Raw genomic sequence first — 20,231 nt, 5'->3', positions numbered from 1 at the left:
GCGTCCTCCAGTAAAAGTGAATTCCTAAAGCATCTCTTATATTTCACAGCTAGGAAATTTTGGGCTGCGACAACGATTTTCTTTTACAGTAGCACTTAAAACACCAAATAAGAAAGAGAATTAAACTGTCATCGTTCATACCACGTTGAAAGCGCCGGTTTTCGTCCTCGAGTGCAGACGTGTTTTTTTCTCTCTCCTGATTGCCTTAGTGTGAGTTTAGTAGCTAAGCCTAGTGAGCGTACAGTTAATTTTTGTTTCTAATTTTTGTGCTTTTGCTATTTGTTGAATATGTGTTCAGCTCCTCGAACAAGTATGGAAGTAATGCATCGCACGGTGTTTGTGGAAACTTCAAATTCAAACCATGGGGACGTGATCCATGCTGTTATGAATACGTTTGGTGCTGCTTCGGTTACTGCTGTTGTTCCTCGCCCGGGAGGTTATGAGGTAACTTTTGTTCTCCCTGCTGACGTGGACCTAGCTGTCGATGCTGGTCTTGTAAATGGTGTACACTGTTTGGCTAATGGTGTAACTAAACGCACTATTACTGTTTCTTTTATGGAAGTACCAGAATATATAGCCGATGATGTTCTTTTAAATAAACTTAAGGATTTTGCTTGTGAAGTAAGGAGCCCTATAGTGTGGAAGAGAGACCAGGGCATATATTTAGGTATACGCCATGTTCGTGTGTCTTTTAGTGAAAAATGTAACTCTTTGCCGTACGTTGTGAAAGTTTTCGATCCTTTGGGCAAGGCGGTTATGTTAAAGGTGAAGTATGATCGCCAGTCAAAAGTGTGTAATTTATGTTTGGGGGCGGATCATTTATATCGCGATTGTCCCCAGTTTATTTGCCGACATTGTCATGTGCAAGGACATGTTCGGCAACGTTGTCCCAAGCTTGTTGTTCCTCGGCCTTCTTCTTGTGACGACGATGATGTGGCCGCGCCCACTCCTTCTCGTGACGACGCTGACGTGGCCACGCCCACTCCTTATCGTGACGAGGTTGACGTGGCCACGGTTGTTCCTTCTCGTGCAGTGCCTGAAGACGCTGAAAGACTATCTGTTCGTCAACGCGCTGATTTGGAGGTTTCCCTTTCAAGGGAGACTACAGCTACCCCTTGGGTGGATGTATCTTGCAGGCGATCGACGGTTTCTGGTGGGGCCAGGGAACGGGCTATTAGTCTTCCCCCTGCTGGACGACGTAATTTTGATCGACACTTCCCACCACTTACGGTTAGTGGTGAAAGTACCGCCGGCGATGTGGAGGTGCCTCTTCAACGTCGTTGGAAGTATGCTAGTGTGGTGGCGATGAATCCAAGTAACACCTCAAAGAAGAGCAGTAGACGGAAACGGGTGTCGGACGTCCCGATACTTAGGAAATCTCGTGCAAAGGCGAAGGCGGTGTCTCAAACATAAATGATTGTTGTTGTTTTTTTTTGTTTTTTTTTATATATTTTTTTTTTTGTTTTTTTTTTGTTTCATTTTAGTGTAAGAATGTGTTTTATTGTTAACGACAAGGGGTTGCCATCTTGATACAGCGGTTTTTGAGGGATAATGTTACATTCGTTTCTTCTGATGGGGTGGGTAGGGTTTTGACTGTAAAATTAACTTTCGAGACTTCGTCTTTCCTGCTATCATCAGTATATGCTCCTCGCGATATTTATGAGAGACGGGATTTTTTCCAAACCTTAACCTATAACTTAGATGATTGCACGGGATTACTCGTTGTGGGGGATTTTAATTGTGTGTTGGATGTGGCACGCGATCGATTTCCTGTTCGTTTCTCCCGTGATGCTAGTCGTTCGGCTTTTGTTACGTTCCTCAGTAAGTTTGATTTACTTGATGCACATTCTGTCTTATCGCCGACTACCCCTGGTTTCACGTGGAAGAGCTTTGTTAATGGTGAGATGTTGTCGTCTCGTATTGATAAGGTTTTGCTATCATCTACCTTACAGGGGACTGTCAAACGCTTACGTACGTTGTGGTTTCCTGCTACAGATCATGCTTTATTAGGCTTCGAGCTTACACTGCGGCCCGTTGTCAGAGGTCCTAATTTCTGGCACTTCAATAATCAGTTGTTGAGGGATGCCGAATATGTGAAAGCCATTAAGCTGTTAATCGCCAGAAGTCGAAGTTGGACAGTATATGAAACTAATAAAATTTCGTGGTATGAAACATTGAAATGCGCGTTCCGTTCACTTACCCAGCGATATTCGCTTCTTCGAGCGCGGGCATCCCGTTCTCGCAAATGTCAGCTTGAGTCGTCCATTACACGTGAGCTTCGAAAGCTGTCCCGTTACCCTGGTAGGTCTAAGGTAAAATTATATGAACTCGAAGATGAATTGGAGACTTTGGATCACCATACGATAGAGGGGGCGAGGATTCGTTCTCATATTCGTTGGTTTGAGGAGGGTGAGAGGTCTACCTCTTACTTTCTTCGTATGGAAAGAGTCCGACAGAGCAGAATTGAGTTTCGATCCATGCTCACTGATGGGGGTGAAGAAGTGTCCGATGTGAATGATGTCGCTGCTGTTCTGCATCAATATTATTCAGCACTATATACTAAAGATATTGTTCTGCAGGACGACATCGATTTCGTTCTCACCTTTGTTGATAAAACTCTCACCCATGAACAAGCTGATATTTGTGATGCTCCATTCACGATTTCGGAAATTCTCGCTGCTCTAGACAGTTTACCAATTGGCAAATCTCCTGGTTTGGATGGTTTTACGTCCGAATTTTACAAATGTTTCCTCCCTCATTTTGTTGACGACTTTGTGTCTGTCTTGTCTGACCTCTTCCACTCTCCACAGTTGCTCCGTACAATGTGTTCTGGGGTAATTGTTCCCATCCCGAAAGGAGGGGATCGACGGTTGGCGGCTAACAGCCGGCCTTTGACATTGCTATGTTCTGACTATAAGCTTCTGGCCAAAGTGCTGGCTCGTCGCCTTTCGTCTGTGATCTCCAGTTTAGTTTCAGATGACCAATCCGGGTGTATACCTGGACGGGACGTTGCTGATACTCCGTTAACACTCGTTTTGCTATTGCAATCTTTAGCACGTACCGGCCAGGGTGGAATCTTTTTGAAGCTCGATCAGATGCAAGCCTTTGATCGGTTGGCCTATGAGTATCTATTTCAACTTCTTGTGCGTATGGGTTTTGGTTCTACTTTTGTTCATTGGGTTCGTCTTTGCTATACTTCTATTTCTAGTTGTGTTAAGTTTAATGGATTTCTCACTAATGATTTTGCTGTAACTCGGGGTATTCGTCAAGGATGCCCAATGTCTGCTTTACTTTACGTTCTCAGTGTCGAACCGTTACGAAATATGTTAGTTCATAATGTTCATATTACTGGTATTGGGGGTGCTGTGTTCCTCAACACGCCATCCCTTATTAATCAGCATGCTGATGATACCACTTTGACCTTACGGGACGCCAAATCTTTGCCTTATGTGTTGGATGTATGCCAAACTTTTGGCAGAGCTACTGGGGGAAGGATCAACTGGGCCAAGAGTCAGGGTTTGTGGGTTGGGTGTTTGGCCTCTTCTGCAGACTTTGTCCTGGATGAGTTGAGAATTTCCCAGGATCCTATTAGGATTTTAGGTATAGTTTTCCACTCCCATTTCGATGTAATGCTGCAGGATACGGGGCAGGATGTTTTGCGCAGGGTATCTCGTATCTTGGTGTCGTGGCGTTTTCGTTCATTGTCACTAAAGGGTAAATCTCTTGTGGTGAATTCCTTGGTAGCATCTGTGTTGTGGTACACGTTGCAAATTCTGCCGTTGCCAACACAGTTTGAGGCTCGATTTCGCAAATGTATACTTGATTTTATTTGGCGGGGAGGTATACATAAAGTGGCATACGGTATTCTGATCCGGAGTTATGATTGTGGAGGTATCAACTTGGTTGATATTAATGCCCGTAAACTTGCATTCCGTTTGAGATTGTTGCAGCGTTGTTTGGATGCTTCTTGTACTTCCACCCTGCGACAACTTCTTTCAGGATTTTTTTCTTGTTATGGCAATCTCGCTTTGGGCTTTCGGATTCTTCAATGCCGAATTTTGCCACGTTTTGTGAAATCGTTACCTTTGTATATTCAGGAAATGTTTCATGCCTGGAAGGTTCTTCTTGAAGATAAAGGGATTGTTCCAGCTCCTCTTTCCCCCCAAATTTTTGATGAACCTTTGATTTTCAATCCGGCTATTGTTGATGTTCGGAACCGAACATTTAATTTTCCTGAATTTATCAACGCAGGTTTGGTTCAGGTCCGACATTTGTTGTACGAGGTGCTCCCAGGTTTTCTTCCGGTGAGGGCGGTGATTGAAATGTGTACGGACGCTGATCCGTTGGTCAATGTCCGCACAATTGTTTCACATTTTAATATGCTGAAGGAGGCGTTGCCTGTGGACTGGTTGACGGTTTTGTCCAACCAGCCGGCTCCTCTTCCATCGACCACACTTGTTGTAGATTTATATTTTCTGGACCACTCTGATAACCGGGTTCATTTTCAAGGTTTATCTGTGAAGCAACTGGTGGGTCATATACAGTGTTCACTAGCTACTAATTTACCTGCTCCATTCTACTGGGGGGGATATTGTTCCTTCTGGAGATTGGAAGCTCGTTCGAAAAAACGCTTATTCTTCTTTTGTGGGTTTTCATGTTTGTGATGTGGATTATTTACTTTGGTTGCGAGCGATAACCACTAATGTCAAGCTAGTACATATGGACAGACATCCCACAGGTTTGTGCACTTTCTGTTCACAGGCGCGGGAAACCATAGACCATCTGTTTTTCCTATGTTCTTTTGTGCAGCCTTTGTGGTCATATGTATATAAATTATTGGCGTTTTATTTTGGATGTCCCATATCTAACTGGGTATGGAGGAGATGCCTCTTAGTGGGACCTCATCCTTCGTTACCCGGGAGATGCTGGAACATATTCCGTTTGATTACTAGTTTGGCACGTCAGGTTGTATGTTCTGCTCGTTCAGTTTATTTGGCAAGTCATCGCGAAATTCATTTAATTTCCATGTTTAAAGTGCGTGTACGTAGACATATATATCTTCATTATCATAGATCTTTGTTACATAACTCATTAAATGTTTTTTATTCTGTGTATTCTTATGTTGGTACCTTGGTAACCCAAGGTGCCCAAGGTTATTTCTTGTGTACTTTGTTAAGATAAGTTGTTATTTCTTTATTTGCACTTTCTTTTTATTTTTGTCGCCAATGACAGATTCATTGGTTTCTTGTTTGTTTATATAAACTGTATTATATGATGAATAAACTGCTGTTCAAAATTACTTCTTAATTTTTCTTTTTTTATCTAATTTATTAACTTTGTGGTATTTTCAACATGGTAATCTGTAGAGTTATTGTTATATGCTAATTCATTAACTTGTGTTTTATTTGTTGTATTTCTAAGCATACCCCCTCCTTAAGGTGGGATAAATAAAGAGAAAAAAAAAAAAAAAAAGCCGGTTCTCGTCCGATCACCGAAGCTAAGCAACGGCGGGCCCGGTTAGTACTTGGGAGGGTGACCACCTGGGAATACCGGGTGATGATGACTTTGTTTTTTTTTCACGTTGAAATTTGTAGGTCTCGCAAAGAGCTGATCGATACCTCTCACTTTTTCACAATTTCTGATTCAAGAGATAAAAATCCTTCCCGAAAGAGAGAAAGAAAGTGGTTGGCTCAATTGAAGTGCCTTAATACTAGGTGTTAATAATGGTAAACTGTTGGGAAAACATTTTTGTTTAAACGTTTACCTTTTTCACAAACTTCTTTCGCTCTTGATCGTGTTCTTGTTGAGAGTGAGTTCTTTGTGTGTATGTTTGTGCGTTTATATATATATATATTGTGAATGACTTGTACATATAAATTATATGGCCTTATTATTGCACTATTTACACTATACGTTGTGACCATCTGACTTGCTTCGTACGGATTGTTTGACTGATCATGTATTTTACGTGACTTTATTTTGCTTTCCTTCTTTCATACATCTACCCAAGCAAAAAGGAAATACTGTCTCCTCTAATAAGCTCTTACTATATGATATTCTGTTTCAAGAGCTTTTCATCTTTTGATGCATTTTCTGAAGTACTGTGTGAAGAGAGATAAATGGATTGTTTTGGAAGTTAACATCTTCCTTACTTGTAAATGTATTTCTGATAGATACCTACCTTTCCGCATCCTTTTCACACTTACTTCCGACTACCAGTGCAAGTTATTGTCATTGCATTGTCTAAGAATGATAACTTCAAGTGCAAGTGCTTATGGGGATGTATTACTCATGTAAGAATTATCATTCTCCTGTAGATGGAGGGTTATTGTTGCATTATAATAAATCATGTACTACCATAGTTCACATAAAAATGTGAGTGGGGAACAGTTCAAAGCTATTGACATGCACAAAATCTCAAAAGCAAGCACATGAGGAATGGCCACTGCATGCAGAAAGATAAGTATTTATCAGAAGTACATTTTTAAGTGAGAAAAATTGCAGTGATACACACTTTGTTTGGTTATTACAATAATAAAATCAAAGTAACCTAACATCTTAAGATATATAATAAGTGATCCACTAATTTCTCTGCCATATAATTTTAATTTTATTATTTTTATTCTATTTCTTAAAGTTAAGGAATTTGTGAAATACATGGCACAGTAAATTTATAACTTGAGAACAAGCTCTGTTGACCACAATGTTGATTATGTGTGAAAGCATATATTTAAAAAAAAATTCATGGATTGACATCATCACAATACTATGGAACTCTGGATGTCTATCTTTTTGAAGGAACTGTTTGTAAAAAATGTAATGTTTATTATTATTTTACTACATTGATAAATTAATCAAATGTACTTCATATACCACCTCAGGTTTTGCTTAGAAAGGATTAGTTAGATTTTATAATTGTTGTGAGAAAAAAGTTGTCTTTAAAATGTAAAAGAATTAGGAGAGGCTGTTTCTCCAGTTCCTTGAGAACTAAAGAAAAAAATATTTTAATTTGCAGAAACCAGTATATTAAGAAGAATTAAGAATAAATGTTTCTAAATTTATCAAAATATCTTTTCATAATTCATAGCTTTTCTGAAAATTACACTGTGAATATTATTTTGTCTCATTTTTAAGATAATTTTGTAAACTTGTATTTTAATTTTAACACAATAGTGACACTCTGCAGCCTAAATAATGATTAATCATTTTTTAATAAAAACTAAACAGAATTTTACAACAGTTTGAAACTGCAATTACATTTCTTTATAGGACTGTGATATAAATTACTCCACATTGACTAATTGTAAAATGAGTTGGTGAATGAGATATTACTGTTATTTACCAAAGGAGAATTCATCATGATGCAATAGTTGATACCTGTTATTTTAAGATGTTCCAAAGCTTCTCTTTTGTACTTTTTATATAGTGAGTATTAACAGATAATTCTTAAAAAGTCAAAATTTCACCTGGCTATAGGTCTAACCACACGTGGCTTGAATTAAGTCATGTTAAATTTCAAGAGCAAAAATTAAATCATTGAATTAAAGTGAATATAGAAAATAAACTTAATTAATAACACTACCTACTTTAAACAGTTTTTAATATCTGACAATAAGCCCTCTCTAAGGAAATTATTTGAGATATTTTTTGTTCACTGTATATAAAGATGTTTTCAGCTCACCCACAAATTATCCTGATACTGACTGCACCAATGTTTATGGTCCTTTTGATGGCTTCAATGTGGAACTATTTGTTACAAAGGTACAACACCCATCTCATGATTCTTACATTATTGACTTGCACTTCTGAATGTATGCAAATTGTTGATAGTCTGTCTAGATGATGAACTCATTCCTGTACAGGTAGTTCTGGAACTTCTTAATGGTAAGTGTGATGGTCAGATATGTTCATTCAATAACGGAGTAGTTCTTACTACTTAACAGCTTTTTACTTATACATATTACAGGAAATGCTCCATCTCTATATTATTGTAAAAGCACTTTCCCAATTTCAAAGACTGAAGCATCAGCCTGAACAGTCAATGGTTTGTTGAAGTCTGGAATGCAACCTGGTGTCATTGTTTCCACTTTACTTTGTTGGATAAACTTTTCATGGTCAGGTTAGTCAATGGTGCACTAATTTCAACATAGTTTGGGATAAATTTCCTGTAATATCAAAATAAATCCAGAAAGGATCTGACTTGTTGCTTTTTAGTTGGAGCTGATGTGTCTTGTATTTAGAATACCTTCTCCTTTTCCATGGCTGTCTTTCAGTCCCAGCACATAATATCTAATGTAGCACTTGGATGGTCTGATGATGAGACTTGATGCTCTCACATGTTGTTACAGCTTTCTACATTTCTTCATATAGTCTTCTCATTTCACAGTATGTGTCAGGATGGCATCTGCATAGTGCTTGATATTGGTGGTGTTGCACAGCATTCTCCTTATCATGCAGTTGAATGTTTCTGCCGAGTTGACTTGGCACCTGCTGAAATTGGTAACATCCATCTAGTATTACAAATGTTGTGTTCTCTGTAAATGCTGTCTTCATTAGGATTTGGCAATAACCTTTACTGAGGTTGATCTTTGAAGAGAACCTGACCTGATAGTTTTTAGGTTGTCCATAGGTTCAGAGTTGAACTTCATCAAAAGATTCAGCTTCTGGAAATTTATTTAGAAACAGTTAACCTATCCCTAATTTTTTAGATTAAAACTGATAAATGGTCGGCTGAATTTGAATGTTTAACAATTCCAGCTTCCAACATTGCCTCAGCTTCCTGCTTTGTAAGGTATCTCATTGCATAAGGCATCTGAAAGGGCTCACTTTAGCTGGACACCTCATTGTTGTGCTGCACAAGGCCTGTCTTTCCTGGTCTATCCATGAAGATATCTCTCCTCTTTCCATTCGTTTATCAAAATTTGACATGGTTATACATCACATAATCTCCATGCTATTTGCACTTTTACTGTAGTTGTGCACATATTGGTCTGTTTATTTCCATTATCCTTAGCATTTTCTTCTACCACAATTTACCACTGTGTAATCATGGCTGTAGCTTACCAAAAGTTGTAAACTTACTTAATAGTAATGTAAATTTTTAGGTGTGTTGGCTTCGAAATTTTCTACAATAAGTGTCTGTGACTTGCTGGCAGTAAAATTGACAAAAAATGAACAACATGCACTCCACTTGTTTTTATAACAATGTTTGAAACAAGTTAAATGTATGTACAAAATTATTTACACTATGGAGATAATATTTGTATCTTAGACACTATACAGTTCTCTTTTTATTGTCAAAAGCCCACTTAAGCCAATTAAATTGTTTTAGAATCCAGCTGACAAGCTAAAGTTTTATTTTTTTTAACCACAGTAGTATCCCTGTATAATTCACTTATTATGCTGTCATATGAGTTACTACAGTTGTATCCTTAACTTTCAGTATTATTATGTTTTTTTGTACTTCCAATAATCATCTTTCCTTTCTCGAAGTCCACACAAATGGGTTCAATTGATTTAAAACACCCTTTTATGAGACAAATTATTCTCCTTATCTCTTTCAAACTTTTAATCTCACCCTAACATACCAACCATTCACTCCCACAACAGTTAACTTTACAAAATCTAAAATTTCTCTGATGGCAGTTCTTTCTCATGTGACTTTTATTCTCTTTTTCACTCATCTAGTCATAGTTATTTACACATGTATCACAGTCTTGACATCAGTGGATTTCAAACGAAGTGTTCAATAGCCTCAACATCAGTGAGTTATAAAGTAAATTAATTAATAACACTACCTGCACTAAACTGTCTTTTATATTCAAGTTGATGTAAAGTTTAGACAATTTTTCTCAATTTTGTTGTGTAGTATTTCCTAAAATCTTACATTTACATTCTTTTGCTCTCTCTTTCAAAAAAAAGGAAATTAAGTGACAGGTGTTTATGTGAAGTAAAATTGTATTATTTGCAGTTAAGTAAAAGTACTCATTGTATTTGGTATAACTTTATAGAAATATATTGTATCCTGTATACTTTGTTATTACATTACTGTTGAATAGTATCGTAATTTTATACTTAAATCATTCCCTGTATGCATTCATAAAATTACATCTTGCTCTATGTGATTTATAAAATTGTGTTTTCTGTGTGTTTTATAATATTATTTTGTATTATATCGAGAATTTTTACAACTGTGTCATTACATTCTGTGTACTTCCAGAGAGCAGCTCTTTGGTCTAACTTGACAAGAATTTCATTTCAAACATTTGTGGCTTGGAACAAGAAAAAAATATGTGTACTTCTTTCTTTCTCTGTTTATCCACACTTCAATACAAGTTTTCTTCTTATTGAATTTCATATTTTGTACTCTTGTCTTCCTCTTTTTCATGTTTATGAAGGATAGTATATTTTTAAAATATTTTCATAAAAATGCACATCAGTTGATATCATTGTTTTAAGTTGTTTAGATTTTTTATATAGTAGACTTTATTGACTTATAAGAATATAGATCTTTATTACATTTTTTAGTGAAAACACACGTGTGTAAAATGTAACAGTTAATATATAAATTTAGGAAATAAGTACATACACATAAATATAAGTATGAAAGACATTGTGTATAAGAATTTTTATTTTTGTCTAATTGCATGTATGTTCAATATTTAATTGAAATATATTTTGTAAGCATAGTATCAACAAGAAGCAACAACATTATATTACTTTGTAGATAGCAGAGAAGAAGAAAAAAGCTCAAGTGGAACAGGACAGGAAAAAAGCAGAGTTTAAAGCTGGTCATCACATTGGTGTAAGTGATATTGTAAAACTGTGTGACTGTCACCATGTTATGAGTATTATTAATAAGTGTATATTCAACATCTAAATCTGCCCTCTACATTCATTACACAACCCCTTTCAAACATGTGGTCAGCTTCCGGTCAGTTACCTCTCTCTTTCTTTGTGAACCTGACGATGACTGAAGAAGGTCGAAACATTGTTCACTCCTCTACGTAAAACATTTTCTCAACCCAAACGAGCCGTTTTTACAAATATAATAAGTTAAAGTTTGCTGACCATCATCTTGGTGTAATTATAATAGATGAACTCTACTGGTCATCCCTTAATTTAAGGAAATATAACTGCATGTTATCATCATTGTGTATCATCTATTGTAAATATTGATATTGTTTGATTCACATAAGAAGTAAGTGATCAACAGTTTGTAAAATCATTCTTGAAAATACTGATCATCACTGTGATATAAATAATAATATATTTATTTTCAACATAGCTTGTACTTTGCATAAGAAGAGGTAAGCTAACCTTAAAAATAGCAAGTCAACTTGATGTAGAATTTTAACATTATATAGTACAAAATACATTATTAACGAGTGTGGTCAAAGAGCATATTTAAACTTGTCAAGTTTATTCTTTTCACTGCTAAGTATACTGATCTGAAGAGTAAACTAGAATCTTCATAGTTACGAGTCTTCAAACAGCTCAGTGGACGAGAGATGTTTACATTCAACATAGACTTGGCTGTAGAAGGCTAGATGGGTGAAGATGAGGCAGCATATGATCTATTTCCCTGAGAAGATAGTGAGGTATTAATATTTTGTCTATTATCAAAGCATGAGGTCTTGTTTTCATGCTATTTTATCTCTTAAGGATTTTCATGGAAGTGTTACAAAGGAAATTTGCTTAATTAAACAGTATGTGTTTTATCCAGTTCATCAATATCATTTGATATCATAGTTTGTTTCTTCAAAGAGGAAAAAAAGTTGTACAGTGTATCATTTATATATTTTTATTTCTGTCTCCACATTACAGGCTGTGGTATCACAAGGATATTGGAAGAATTCTCTTTATACAAAAAAAGACATAATAATAATCTCTATCTTTTTTGATTAATACCAGCAAACTTGGTTGTTAGTGTTGACACATCAGTGAGCAGTTTGTGTCTTTTTGTAACTGGGAAATTGAAAATTGATTTTAAAAGGCTTTTATAGTTTTAGAGGAAATAAAAATACAATGGAATCCCTCTAAAGCAGCCACCTTCGGGACTGAGACAAACTGGCCTGATTAGAGGGGTTCCACTGTACATAATTAGGGATTATGTTAACAAAAAAAAGGGATTGTGATTGAATGACCACTTCCAAGGGGTGAACGAATCTGAGAGGTGGCCGCTTAGAGGGGTTCCACTGTACACATTTGAACTCAATCCAAAAGTTAAAAAATATATATATATTAATTTGCTTTCATGGTTAAAAACGTGAAATAAATACCTCATTTAAAATATTTTATGAAAGTGAATGAAATAATGAACAAAACTGCCTATGGATATTGTATTAAATAAAGGACATTAGGTGTTTAATGAGTCAGTTTACAAGCACTGTAAATGGTGAACTTTCTTCATTGAATGTGAAATTTTAAGTCAAGTTCTAGAAAAGTTAATTACTTATGAAGAATCAGTCCCAGTTCCAGATATTTCTTAACTGGAAAGGGTGGCAGTGAGACATATGCTGGGATTAAATCTGAAATTATGGTAAAACTAAATTTCTGGACAATAGTAGCTTTGGGGTTGGAGAACTATTTTAGCCCCCTCCCACTAGTGCTAGCTCTGTTAAGAAATATAAATATAGAATTAATATATATAAATATTACTGTTAAATTTTATCTAATATGTCAATGCTAATGTGTATGTGATGTATTTATCATTAAATTTGAGGGCATTGGAACATGTAAAAATTTAATCTTTGTAAACTTTCTTTGCAGTTGCAGAACTGTGATTCATGTGTGGAACTAACAGTTGAGACCCTTATCCTGCAAGCAAATGTAGGATTAATATTGTTAACTAATTTTCATGAAGTGAACAGAAGAAAAGCAAACCTATATGGTAAGGAGATGAACTCAGTATCAAGTATTACATTAAGAAAGTAACTGTTATAGTTGTGCCTTAAATTTAATTCAAGTGTCTGTTAAAGTAGGAAAGTTGTAGTTAAGATTTAATATGAAGTATCTATTTTAATAAGGGAATTGTTGACAAAATTTAAAAAAGTATGTTATATTAATATAAATAAGCTGTTAAAGTAAGGTAATCATTCTGCAAAAGCTGGACATATAAAAAAATTAAACAAAAATAATGTAAAAATGAAACAAAACATAAATTGAAACTAAAGTATCTGAGATGAGAAAAGAAGTATAATAATCTAACTTACCAAATACTGAACTCATAAAACATGAAATAGCAACCTTTATAGAGTGAGAAAATTAGGCCAATCCTAAAGCTAAAATGACTTGCTAAATGTGGAAATACCTACTGGGAGGGAGTAAAACTTACCACAGACCTTCTGGGAAGAATAACAATACCTTATCCAGGAGATTACTTGGAGGTGTATAAAAAGTAGGAAAGTAAATAGAAAGAAATCTCCACACAGTAGTTAGAACCTTCCTACAAAGCCTGTGTTTCTCCAACATACATCATCAACCCTGAGAACTGGAGATTGTGTCAAAACCATTAGCTGCTATGGATGGGAATCCATCACTTGCCATAATAAATCTCATATTTATATGAAAAATTAGAATTTTGAAAATGGAATTATTTCATAAACAAATGAGTAGAAACAGCAGAAATTAAACACAGGAAGTTAAAACTGATAAACATTTGTGATCAAGCATAATTCAAATTCTGTAGTCACATGTACAAATTTAAAACACAGATCTATACACTAGAATGCTGATTAAGAAAGTGTAAGTTGTGCTAGAACAGCTAGCTCACTGTATTATTCTAACACAGACGTGCAGTAGGGTTAGTAAGGGTAGTCACATGACCAGCTCATGTTTTGAAAGTGTGCAAAACTCTTGGGCTATAGAAGACAGCCATGCAAAAGAAAAACAAAAGTTTTAGCAATGCTTAGAGGGCAAACTAAGATGTCGAGAGAGCTTTGTTGGTGAGGATGTAAGACCATCTAGAATATTTTATTATTTGCACATGTGTGTGTGTGTGTGTATGAAATATTTGCACAAATTTGTAGCTTTGATATTTCAAAAAGATTTCTTCATAATACATTGTTTTAAAGAAACAATTAATCTCCATTGCTCTTCATGAAGTCTAATTACGTAACTAAAAGTATATTATTTATGCTAAATTAGTCTATAAGGTTTCACCCTCAGCATACGGAGCTCCTAATCCTTCTTTGGCAAGACAGTACCTATGGTATTTATTATACAATGGTGGCAGGAATTACATGTAGTTATTTGAAAACAACAGTTAACATATGAGATTTTAACATAAGTTTTAATTTCAAAATGAAATATTTATATTAATTCTCAATCTTCACTTTTCTTTATAACACTTTTTTGATCCAAATTTCACAAATCAGATTATCTTTTTACCCCTATTTCAACTCTTCAGTTTTAATGCGTTTAATGCAAATTACAAACTTTTATTATAAATACTGATAAGACAATATAATTTTATAGCCTGCAATCACCTTATTTTACTCAGATATAAACAAGTCTAACCTATACACAACGCCCTCTTTTATTTAAAATATGTATTCAGGAAAGTACTAAAAACAGACCTGTCAAAAATTATGGTCAACTTTTAAAGATACTTCAAGTTTGACTGCAAAATGTACAAGATCCACAAATAGTAAATTACTTCATTTCTTCTGTATTTTTAACTTTTTGTAATAAGAGTGACTAAAATGTAAAAATTAGAAAACTGTTTGGATACAGGAATATCAATGAAAAAAAAAATGATTAATTTATGCAAGAAGAATGCAAGCAAGAAGCTATTCTGCACCATAATTTGAACTATATATACATATATATATATATATTGACAAGGTGATTTCTAACTTCTTACACAGGCTTATTAGTTACATATAGTTCAAACAGCAGTAAAATAATAAAATGAAAGAAAATGAGATGCAAAGTGTGACAAGCCTGAGGCTGTTTATGATAACTATAATTTTATGCATCATTCTAGAAAGAAAAAAAGGATAATTTATATTTATTTTGCATTTTGTGTGGTGATTACATGGTCAGTTAACTGGATGAGTCCTGTACAGTGTTAGGGTAAATAAAATAACAAAAGTATAACGTTATATGCAAAAGAAAACTTATGATATTCATGTAAGAACTTCCAGAGGTTATGCAAATGAAATGTGACAATTGGTAAGATTAGAACCAATTTTAATCCTAACATAAAGTTACTTTTACTCAGACTAGTCCAAGTCATATTCTGATTCTATAAGTTCACACACAAATTCCAGTGAAATATTTCCGTATAGTTTTTTCTCACAGAGGTAACGTTTTTTGTTGGATGTGTATTGCCAAAGTATCATCTTTTCTCTACGTTTCTAGAAGATTCTCGACACCAAGAATCAACAATATGTGGTTTACGTGTTTTCCAGCACTGTTTAACGTTCAAGAATCTCGCCTTAAACTATACAAACCAACGCGTCAAAAGACAGCTTATATTAGTACTTGATCAGGAACATTTATTGATTTCAAACATTACAAGTAGTTCAACTTCAGTAAATTAAGTTCGGACATTAGTATTTCTAGAAGGACATAAAAAAAAATCTTCATCAGTAAAATGTCAGCGACGTGAGGTCAACCAAGCTAGCTAGCTTATGTGAAGTGTAACACTAACAAAGTAGAATTAATTTGCTTGTTGTAGACCTGGATCATCGATAAAATATTTATTTCTATATCGGATATAAGACTCAGTATTGTCTGTAAAACCCTTGCATATAAATCAATATTATGAACTATTTGTTATAACCAAGTGTTATAAGGATTGTTTGTTTGTTTTGAATTTCGCACAAAGCTACTCAAGGGCTATCTGTGCTAGCCGTCCCTAATTTAGCAGTGTAAGACTAGAGGGAAGGCAGCTAGTTATCACCATCCACCGCCAAGGCTACTCTTTTACCAACGAATAGTGGGATTGATTGTTACATTATAACGCCCTCATGGCTGAAAGGGCGAGCATGTTTGGCGCGACGGGGATGCGAACCCGTGACCCTCAGATTACGAGTCGCACACCTTAACCCACCTGGCCATGCTGGGCCGCATGTTATAAGGAACACCTTAATGCATATGTTAATTAAAAAACCTAGCATCTAACTGCAACAACCTCTGCAGTCTAGTATACGTTTACATTCTCGTCTCTAAGGCATGTGCCCGGCAACGATCAGTTGCGAACTTTCTTTGTTAACGTGAATATGACTGATAGGATATTCTTCATTTTTTGGATGTATTCATTCGTGTTCATTATGACTATAACGTTTCCTTCATCTGCTTTCATTTCATTTTCCTTCATCCAAGTGTACGGATAAAACCTGCTGAAGCTGGTTTACAAAGTAGGACAATTATTTTTCTTGAACCTTGAAATGCAATTGACTTACCTGCTTTTGCTCATTACTTCCTATCTATGGTAGGAAAGTTATATGCCCTTAGTTTATCTTGTTGTTCATAGTTGTGGTACTAATAACAATGGCAGAGTATGTTTTGCCCTATGTACGCTGAAAAGTTTTTTTCTCTTAAATTCAACTAACCATATGTCAATGTAGCAAGCTAGCTTACTTCCAACTCAACGTAGTCATAGTCACTAATATGGTTCCTAATCATAGTAATGTTCCTCTTCATCCTCGTAATCTATGAACAGACCATGGTTTCTCTATTTCGTATGATATAGTTAGCAATACCTCCTTGCGAACAATTTAGCTCACACTAGAATTGACCATTTACACTGTTTTTACATCTTTCCATTACATAGTTTGATGCAAAGGTGTAATAGATGCTCAGAGCTTTGACAAACATACCTCTTCTGTTCATGAGGTATTTGCATATTCAAGTGTTTTGACACCTAGCATGCAAAGTCCGCACTCACACATCAGTCGAGTTCACACTGATGGCTGTCAAGAATGGTTCAGGTAGGGAATCAGAATATTTAATCAAGTGACAAAATAATCACCATTGTAATGTTGTCTGCGTGCAAAAGAGCGTACAATATCTATAAAGGGACTATTGTGACGAACCCTTGTAACATTTCCACCTTAGTCTAACTCTGATTCACATATGTTCAACATTATGCCACTGGTATTTGTATGTGAAAAAGAAAGGATTCCCAGCAGTTGTAAAGAAACTGCTAAAAACAGAAATAAAATAAACAATCCTTATTAAAATACAACACAGAGTGAGTACTTGTTTAACATGGAATGCACGCGCTTTTACAGATCTAAACTAATCCCTCTCCAAATTCTACTGAATGAAGCATCTACCAGATTGTTTAATTTTAAATAATATTCTAAACTGTGTTAAAATATTGCATTAAAACAGCACTGTCATAGTCCCCCAGAGTGATTTCTGCCATTAACTTGACTGGTAATTACGAATAGAAAATAAAAGGAGGTTGTAGCCCTAAAAGCATCTGAATTGCTGTTGAAGGAAACTGTTCTTTACTTTCATACAAAACTAGTAAATTACGGACTGAGCAATAAACAACTGGAGTAAAAGTAACTTAACTTTTTTTGACTACGTTTTGGCCCGGCATGGCCAGGTGATTAAGGCACTCGATTCGTAATATGAGGTTCGCGGGTTCGGATCCCCATCACACCTAATATGTTCGCCCTTTCAGCCGTAGGGGCGTTATAATGTTACGGTCAATACCACTACTTATTGGTAAAAGAGTGACTCATGATGACTAGCTGCCTTTCCTGTAGTCTTACAGTGCTAAATTAGGGATGACTAGCGCAGATAGCTCTCATGTAGCTTTGCGTGAAAATTCAAATCAAACAAATAACGCGTTATATAAAACTGCACACTATCCTGAACAACTAGAAAGTTCTGAAAAGTTCTACATTACAATTAGAAGATAAAAACAAATGCATGACATGCTTGCACGTTACACAGACGAAAAGTGACCAAAACAAAGCAAAAGAGAGAGATTTAAAATATACAGTATGCCAAATTGACTGCAGTGATTTAAAAAACTGCCAGATATGTAAAACATTTCACAGTAGCAAAATATTACATTTATTTTGTATTTTACACAGATATGTTTAAGAAATGTGATAGAAAACAAATAATATTCCAAAATATCTGATATATTAAAAACGGAATTGATGAGAATGGCAGCTAAGTATAGTAAATTCAAATGTATAAAAACGATTAAAATATTTAAACTACTTAATTCAATTTCAAATATCACACTGGACCTGGCATAAAAATTACTCGTCTGGATGATATCTTGGGTACATAATTAAGAACTGGAAATGAATATACCTTCTAACAGTAACATCTTTCATAAGTTTATCTTTATAAGTATTGTTACGTGATCATCAAAACCAACAATGGTAACGTCACAAGTCACGAAGTGGCGTGATTAGCAACCGACAAATCAAGGATCGTATCTATGAAAACCAAACGACCGAGTAGCTGATTCACGTTATAGAAGCTTCGTGAAGATACTGAATTTCAAGACACAACAAAAATGTAAATACTAATTTCCTAATATTAATAGGGTTTCTTTACATAATAGAAAAAAAAATATATATATACTTTATGTTTAGGTACATCAACATTAAAATATGTTGTTGTTTTCGATTATAAGTAATCACGGTTTATCTCACTTGCGCTTCAGCAGTGTAAGTTTTGTTTTTGAATTTCACGCAAAGTTACTTGAGGGCTATCTGCGATAGTTGTCCTTAATTTATCAGTGTAAAACTAGAGGGATGGCAGCTAGTTATCACCACCCACTGTCCCGACAGCTGAAAAAGCGAGCATGTTTGGCGCGACAGTGATGCGAACCCGCAACCCTCAGATTAGGAGGCACACGCCTTAACCCATCTGGTTTTGCCGGGCCAGCAATGTATGTTAGCTTTCATAAACTAATGCTAATATTTGAAACATCAATGGTTCTAGATAAGATGGTTACTTTAACAGCACTTTATTTGTGAACAGATTTCCTTCAAATTTATTTTTTCATATTTGAAATTTGTGATTGTTGTTTCAAGCTAATTGTAAGTTAAAGAAACAGTTAAGTTGAAGATTAACAGTGTTAAAACACTCAAAGTAAAGACCAATACTATTGAAACAGACAGTAAACTTCAAGGCCAACAGTGTTGAAACAGTCAATGAAACTATACACCTATGATATTGAAACAGTGATGAAAGGTAGGACCAAGAGTGTGCACACAGACTGTGAAACTCAAAACCAGTGGTATTGAAACACACAGTGAAATTGAAATCAACAGTGTTGGAAGAGTCCGTGAAATTGAAGACAAATATTGTAGAAATAGACCATTAAAGTGAAGACTATAGTGTAAAAACATTCAATGAAACTGAACACCAAGTGTTAAAACACACATTGAAATTGAAAACCCACAGTGTTAAGACAGTCAGTGAAACCGAACAACAGTGTTGAGACAGTCAGTGAAAGTGAAGACCAACAGTTTTAAAGACTTAGTGAAACTAAAGAACAACTGTGTAATAGACTCAGTGAAACTGAAGTTTAAAAACAGAAGTGATAGTGAAGACCAAAAGTGTACAAACAGACAGAAAAACTGAAGATCGGTACTGTTAAAACAGACAGTGAAATATAATACCAATAATGTTGAAACAGCCAGTGATACTACAGACATATAGTATTAAAAGAGTGAAGTTGAAGACCAACAGTGTTGAAACAGCCAATAAAAGTGTTGACCAACAGTGGAAAACAGTCAGTGGAAATCAACACCAATAGTGTTGAAATGGAATTGAAGACCAATAGTTTTCAATCTGATAGTGAAATTGAAGACAGACAGTGTTGGAACAGTCACTGAAGGTAAATATGAGCAGTTTGAAAACAGTTAGTGCAATTGAAGACCAACTGTGTTGAAACAGCCAGTGAAACTGCAGACAAATAGTGTTAAAACAGTGAAGTTGAAGACCAACAGTGTTGAAACAGCCAATGAAACTAAAGAACAATAGTGTTGAAACACAGTAAAACTGCAGACCAATTGTGTTAAAGCAGAGAGTGAAGTTGAAGACCAACAGTGTTTAAATAGTCAGTGAAATTGAATACCAACAGTGTCGAAACAGCCAATGAAAGTGAAGACCGACAGTGTGAAAACAGTCAGTGGAAGTCAACACCAACAGTGTTGAAATGGAAGTGAAAGTGTAGACCAATAGTTTTGAATCTGACAGTGAAATCAAAGACCAACAGTGGGAGAACAGACAGTCAA

This window comes from Tachypleus tridentatus, chromosome 10, assembly GCF_004210375.1.
Source record: "Tachypleus tridentatus isolate NWPU-2018 chromosome 10, ASM421037v1, whole genome shotgun sequence".
NCBI lineage: Eukaryota > Metazoa > Arthropoda > Merostomata > Xiphosura > Limulidae > Tachypleus > Tachypleus tridentatus.
The sequence above is the reverse complement of the archived record's forward strand: the minus strand, read 5'-3'. Positions refer to the sequence as shown.